The sequence below is a fragment of the Anser anser genome, assembly GCF_964211835.1.
Source record: "Anser anser genome assembly, chromosome: 1".
NCBI classification, from domain to species: Eukaryota; Metazoa; Chordata; class Aves; order Anseriformes; family Anatidae; genus Anser; species Anser anser.
The window spans coordinates 17,318,456-17,326,075 of NC_139720.1; the positions used below are offsets into that span (position 1 = coordinate 17,318,456).

General features: G+C 40.7%; 1 long non-coding RNA gene across 2 annotated transcripts; it reads left to right on the top strand.

The window, feature by feature from the left end:
* Window positions 1-253: 253 nt before the first annotated feature.
* Window positions 254-6,665, top strand: LOC310879829. Of its 2 annotated transcripts, none has more exons than XR_014571141.1 (3): window positions 254-3,254; window positions 4,563-4,695; window positions 5,657-6,665. It is a non-coding gene; the product is annotated as an uncharacterized lncRNA (long non-coding RNA). The 2 variants fall into 2 exon arrangements; XR_014571142.1 differs by lacking the exon at window positions 254-3,254 and adding an exon at window positions 4,215-4,302.
* Window positions 6,666-7,620: the final 955 nt, after the last annotated feature.

The window sequence follows — 7,620 nt, forward strand, 5'->3', positions numbered from 1 at the left end:
GTAATTTCAGGATCTGAAATCAGGTTCCAGTACCGAGATTCTTTTTTATTAAAGGAAGGAAACAAATTGGGCTAAAATAAAAAATACTGATAGATCTGAGGCAGCCCACAGCATAAGAGCTGCCAGTTTCTGAATGGAGACTAAGTGTTGCTTATGTTTAAAGTGCAAATTAATTTCCTCTCCAGAGAAATGAAGTAGCTCAAAGCTATGAAAATCTCTTCCATGAACAAGGACTGTTAAAGAAACTGCCAGTTAAGACTACTGATGGAATAAATGCAGCAGAGAAAGAAGATTGCAGTTTTTGGTGACAAGGCAAAATAGATCAATGGAAACAAAATACATCTGGAATTTCTCAACCTACAATAAGAGATGAAGAGAAATAGCCTGAAAACCAGCTAAAGACACAAATACTACTCTTTTTTGAAGAAACCAGAAAATAATAAATAAAAAAAGAAGACATCAATGAATCTGATCGGATAATCTATCGAAACAAAAGCAATCCAATATGTCTCTAGCCCAAATAAAGGTACGGCATCATTTGTATCACAAAAGGTATCCAGTATAAAAATAAATAAATAAAATTAGGAAGACAAAGTATATTTGGAGGCAACTATGTTGTCACCCAAAAAGATATATTATTCACGGTACTCAATTTTAAGGTTGTGACCAACATTATTCAGCTGATCTCTTCAGGTTGCTTCCAGGGACCATGAAGAAATGAAGACACAGAGACAGCTGGCAGCCTCTAACCTCTTTTGCTCTGGGAAAGAAATGTGCCAAAAGCTGAGAAAGACCAGTCAGCTGGGCAATAGGAACACCTTCCCGTCACAATCTATGCCATTTCCATGGGAAAATATGGCTGGCATAACTCTCCTGCCATTTGAACTAGAGTATCTCCAGGAGTTTTTCTTCTCAACAAGAGACCCTTTCTTGGTCAGTTAGAGACTCCTCTAGTTTAGCTCTGTAGTGCTGGCACCTTACACTTCACTGACATGCTCCGACGTTTCAGGAAGAAATACAAACTCTTGACAAATGCAGTAATTTGTATTGTTGGACACAGGTTGATGGTCATCATCAACGTTCTTTGGTGAATTCATGCCGGTGTTGAGGTCAAAATATATAAAAAATGAAAGATTTCTCAGCAGTGCTAGTTTAATTCTAGTGGTTCCCTGAAATTATATATGTACATCTGGTGCTACACTTCTTCAAAGAAGCTTATGCAAAGTGACTGTTACTTTGAAATATTTCTTTCTTTACCCTGCTCTATCTGACAGGAATTCACTTCTTTTGTGCAAGGTAGCTGTGTGAAATTTTATCAGACCATCTGTGAAAATAGCAAAAGCTCCTCATGCACTAATTTGTTTCTTGTGAGTTGGGTTCACTGCATAAGCAGAAAAGCCAGGTGGGGGAAGCCAGCACCACTATTTTTATTGCTATATGTTTTGCAAATCTAAGCATCGACGTTTCTTCCATATTAAAAAAGTATATATCAGTAACTTCTGTGTGATTGCAAAAGAGCTTTGGCAGCGCTGCTATTTGAAAAAACGTTGTTTGAAAAACAGATCTCCGAATTTCTGGGGAGGTGTGTGTAAGATCTCTGAGTGCTACGGCTGCAAAAACACTTCGGGGCTGGTACACGGGAGGGCGCATCTATCCTACGATTGCAAGGAGCCAGAAGCCGCACTGCCAGCAATCAGCTACCGAGCAGGAACCCTTTATTCATGAGCATGCAAAGGAAGGCTTTAGCAATCAAGACTCCGGCTACAACATAAGGATGGTAAAAATAATCGCAGTCCAAAGCCTTATGCCACACAGGGAGAGTCACATTTTAAGGCCAGTCTTCAGAAATTACTTGCTTTCCTTCAGTATCAGAGTCAGTCAAAAGGAATTTGCTTAACCTGCCATGATGCTGTTTTCAGAAGCAGGAAAATCCAGCATGTCTTTTCTCTTCCTGTTCGGGGACCGGACAGACCTTACAAGACACAGCTGCAGGGGAGCAAAGCTGGCAAAATGTGGCCTTTAGTGTGCATCACGCCGTGCTTTGGCATATGGGCTGAAACTCTGCACGGGAAAACAGCATACTGAAAACATCCACCATATGGTAAAATCAGTGAAATAGCAGCAGCAGTAAGACCAGAACAACATCATTCTGCAGAGCAGGACTGTTTCTCGTTTAAGATGTATATTACTGGATGTCCCAGTCAGAATTAGGGTCCTCTGTGTGAGGTATTTGACAATCACTTTGCCTTGAGCAAACAAAGCTGGGAAAACAACAAAGACTGGGATTTTAAAATCCCAGCCTAAAGCAACAAACAGCACAAAGCAGAATCTCACAGCTCATTGTAAATGCCTCTGATCGCGGGGTTTATCGCTTTCCCACCTGTACTTCGCTAATCTAGCTACTTAGCCTCCGCGAGCTCATTCAGAGTAACTATCTGACTCCTTCAGCTGTTCACCTTGAATACCACCACAGAGCCAGGTTTCGTGCCTGAAACCTGGTGCAATACGGAAAGGGACGGAGACAGAAAGAGCATGTGTGTAGTGCAGGGATGAATCTCAATTACAATTTCTGTGGTTTCTTGGTTACCAAGGCAAATTTTGGCCAATGGTGTCATGAAGGAGGAAAGTAAAGCCACACTCCTGCACTGTTTTTTTTTGCACAGCGCTGCCATGCAGCCGTGGGGAGACCCTGCCAAAGTCCTTGTAGAAACTCAACCAACCCCTGAAAGCTCTGCTGTGACACCTGTGTCACATTTTTTAGCTCAAACTCACATGTTCAGCTGCTGATCACCTCCCATAGCAAACATTTCCAAGTGGTTTTCGCTCAGCCTCTGAAACCAGGGAAGCTGCAGAGGTGTGCCACCGCATGTCACCACGGTGTGGTCTGGTACCTGGGCACTGCTCCTAGCAGCTATGGCAATGCTCCCCCTGCTAAACCAGAGCAATCGATTAAAACAACAGGAAAGACATGCAAAACTACATGAAATGAGCTGACAGATGAAGAAGGGCAACCAGATACCAGTAAGGCTCCAGATACGTTAAAATCTGCAAAGTAATTGTTTCCTTAATGGGAGAATGCTTCTGAAGACTGCTGTTTGGAAAAGCAATGGCCTGGAAAATAGAGGTCAATAAAACAACAAAAGGACAACCAGCCTAGCTGAAAGAGGAGAGCATTTGATGGAAATAATTTAATCACAAAACTAATTTCTTATCTGTTAAGTAGGAAATGCTGGTTGGGAATGCAGTGGAGCGTGGTAAGTCTTACAGCTGAAGTCCTAACAATGTAGTTAGTCGTGCTTTGGTGTAGCAACGCAAATCCTTTGGGGCAGAGAAACTCCTCTAATGTTGTTTTTCTCTAAAAAATAACAGAATTTCCAGAACCAGGAACAATAACTGAAAAAAATGATTTTGTTCAGGCTGGGATCATTATCCATGTACGGTACACTACCTTCATATTCTACTTACCCTTGCCCCAGAGTTACCCTTTGTACTGTGTATTTGAAGCCATCTCTAGCTTACTGCCTCTGGTCCAACAGCCGATGGCTCTTTGGCCTGTCTTTGCTTAGTCTGCCAGGCTACAGCTGACATTTGGGGTCCCTAAGCCTTGTAAGGGCAGTGTTGGGCTCCTGAGTTCCTTTCCTGAATGAGGCTGTGGTTTTCATTGCCCCACACGACACTTAAGGTGAAGTTTAAGACACTCTGAGAAAAGACTGTATTTTACAAGAATCCCTCCAGCCATAGCTTGTCACTAACTCCTGCTGCTCTGCTGCACTTTAACCTGGCCTAGAAGCTACTCAGGCAGTAGCAGAGTTTGCAACGTCTTACCATTGTTATATGGCATAATGTCTTGTAATTCACAATGGTTCTTCCAGAAAATCAGGAAACATTGCTACATAATGTGGTCAAATATAATCTGCCTTGTGAAAAGTCTCAGGGAAATAGTATAGCATCCAGTGCAAGAAAAGGCAATGGGACAATAAGAGAGCTAAAAGCTCTGTTGCTCATTGACAGGCACAGCCTGTAGGCAGACAAGCTAATGTTACCTGCGATTTTTGAGCCACAGCCTTCATAGTGTTCGTCCTTCTGTGCTTTTAAATGTTTTCCACTGATATTTTTTCAAAAGATATTCACTTTGAATTTTGTATATAGCACTTAATCTTTCAGAAATATACAGTTAAAATTGAACTAGGAAGAACAGCTGCAGCTGTCCCTCCCAGATAAGGGATGGGAGTATTCAGCTCTTTGTTTGCGGCAGAGAAAGCCTGGAGACTGGCCAGTGTTAAGCTAGAGCAGCACTGTAAGGTAGGCTCCGAGGGTACCACAGAGTATCACAAGTTTGCAGAAAGTGGGTCACACAAAATGACCTGCACAGATTAAGCCACAGGATTTTAAGAGAGGAGAAAACAACCATCAGATATGTAGCTAATCAGCCTCAAGAGATATGAGGAGTCCAAAGAGTCAAGAGTAAAGAGTCAATAAATAATAAGATGCCATGCTTCAGGGTTAGGAATGTTGCTGATTTAATATGAAGTGATTTAACTGCATGTCTTTTCTGTTAACAGACACTTTAATAGCACAGTCTGGAAAGTCTGATCATCATTTTGTTTTCATGTTCTCTGCCAAATGATGCAAGTACTATATGTATGGAGAAATGCACTGGAATGTGTAATACAAGCATGAGATCTATACCAAAAGGTAAGCTGAATAACAAAAATGCAAGCTGAATAACAAAAATGCTAGATATAATCAAACTGCAATGATCAAACTGTAATGCTTTTTTTTTTGCCCTTTTTTTTTTGATTTTTTTTTTCTGTTATTAATACATTTTTCAGCTTTGATGTAGCAAATCTTCCTCAAACACAGGACGAATCTTGAAAGCCATAACTCTGTCAGAGCTGATACTGTTCACTAATGATTTGCTAGTACTATCTGTTGGATAGTACTGTCATTAAGCTTACAAGTCCACTTTCGATCAGGATGACAACCTGGGGGAGAGGAAAAACAAAACATCTTAGCTTATTTATTTATTTATTTATTTTAAAAGGTCTCTTTCTTACCCAAAAGAAACAAACATTTATCTATGGGACTGCAAAACAGCTTGTGATGCCTGCTGGGAGGCATCGGGGTGTGCCGTGGCAGCCTAAGGCAATCTAGGACTGGATTAGTGCAACCTGTGCTTCCCCTATGGCCTATGCTACACACCTTCATCCCTTCTCTTGCATTAGCCCTGGCATCTCTCTGGCTTCACGCAGATCCTGTTCACAGAACTGACCTGGCTGAAAGCTAATTATTTTATTTCATGGTAAGCTTTCAGTTTTTCCAGCTCCCTGAACCATTTCACTGTGCAATCAAACGAATGCCTGTGCTAAAGTCACAAAGGAGAAAGGCATAAAGAGCTCGAAATGGGCAAGACAGTGGGATCAGAGCAACCTTGTTTTAGATTAGCTTAAACCACATGCTGAGACTCAGGCTCTGGGTGGGAGAGGCCACAGAAGGCTGATCTTCTACCAGTTGCTAGCTAACCTACCTTCTCATTTTGAGAGTGTGTTCAGGCCTTTTCCTTGCTTTTTTCCTCTACTGCTTTGTTCACACAGCTTAAAGAAAAGAGTCGTTTGCTCTAAGCAGGCTGCATTTATCTGCTTGGTACTTGCCACAGGTCAGAAGGAAGAAACGCCGGTGTGCATTCTGTTGGACCCATGGGAAGGAGACAACTGGTACAAGGGCAATGAGGAATACGGCCTGAGATGAGAGCTCAGAGGCAATGAAGATGGTAGCTATTCCTAGTATTTATTCCTCAAACTGTGATGTATAATGAGAAACACACTAATCTTCACTTGGTAGACAGGAAAACCATCAGCTTTGCAGAAGCGTACAGCAGAGACTGTTCACAAGCCCCGGGAAAGTACATCAAGGATTCTTATCCCTCCTCAGCCTGGCTCTTCCTGCACCTTCTTTAGAGCCACCTTCCTCTCTTTGCTCCTTCCATTTCCTTTACTGCACTTGCCTCCAGTTACTGACTATTGGCACTTGGCTTTTCCAACTAGGACAATGTTTGCATACTTTCTCTTTTTGCTTGTATCTAAATATTTTTGTCTCTAGACTTTTAAAACCTGCTCTAATCAAATCTTTCTCAAGTCCCGGCTTGTATGTTCATTTAAGCTTAGCCTCTTCTATAAAATGTTCCTGAGAAATCAGCCTCCTCTCATTGGTTTGCATATCCCATATTAAAAATCTCGTTTAAAAATTCACACGGTAATTCTTACTCCTTGCTGCCAAAGCCACTGGATAAATCCACGGACTCTGTTATATGACAGCACATTCATTATGTATAATTACAAAGCATATGAGATGTTACTCAACGTTGTTAGCTTGGGTACGCTGGAATTCAAGCACACATCTGTACACAATTTATAGTTGCTTATAACATATGCTAGCACACAGCGTGTGAACAGCCAGAATTTAAGCTCAGGTCCTGCGTGATGCTCTTCATGAATCTGCTCGCAGCTGCTGCCAGTAGTGCTGTCTTGAGAAATGGGAGCAGTGGGGTTCTGCTCAAGGAAAAGGAAAGAATGGGGCATGAATGCAGAGACTCTAGGAAAAGGACACAGAGATTCAGCTAACTGAAATAACTTTCTCTTCCTTCAAATACGACTATGAAAACTGGGGGTAGCATTTAATTATTACTATTATTATTATTATTTCTTTTTAGAAAGGACAACTAGAAGAGAGTTGGTTGATTCTCTTTAGAGAAGGGATTAATGATTGCCTGACAAAATAAAATAAAATAAAACAAAATAAAATAAAATAAATAAACTCTCAAAGTATAAGAGAAGGCAGTAATAACAGTGTAAGTTAGAATTGCAGTACCTATATTGGACTGACATGGAGTCCCTCAGAATATGTTCAGGGGTCTTATATTAACATTAAGCAGCTGTTGAGATCTTGTCTTTAATAATGCACAATGTTATTACACTGAAGAGTAGCAGCACTGACATCTCCAAACTCATATTAGAGGAAGAGCAGACTACTTTCATTGTATTATTCACTATTTCGTTTGTCAGCACTGCCACTTTTGCTTTCAGGAAACAGACCACATTTACTTCTGTGTCTTATGCTTTGAAATAAAGACTTTCAGGCAACAGAGAATGCTATTTAAAACATAGCCCTTCAGCTCTGATAAGTTACATGAATTAGAATACATCTCTTCACCTAAATAGACTGTAAATATATATATATTTTCAGTAGCAAACAATGCAGATATCTCTGCAACTTGTGAAAACCAAAAAATGTAATTTCCCAGTGTAGCTGACTGAAAGTCTTTCCCCTCTCAACTACTTCAGACAGCTTAGCCACTGATTTGCTGTCCTCCATGCCCTGAGTTAGCAGCATCATTTATACCTGTGCGTATAGAGTAGAGTTGCTTCCTAGAAAACCCAGACTTTGAGTGACTACCTTCAGAGTTCACAAAATTTAATTGCCATTTTGCAATCATTTTTTGATATTTTGGAAAAAATGCATTCAGGAATGTAACAAAAACATCCAGCAAAATCCTAAAAATGTGCCACTGAAATATTGTAATATTTCATTCCAGCAATGTGAAAGCATGTGGCTTTCAAAGAA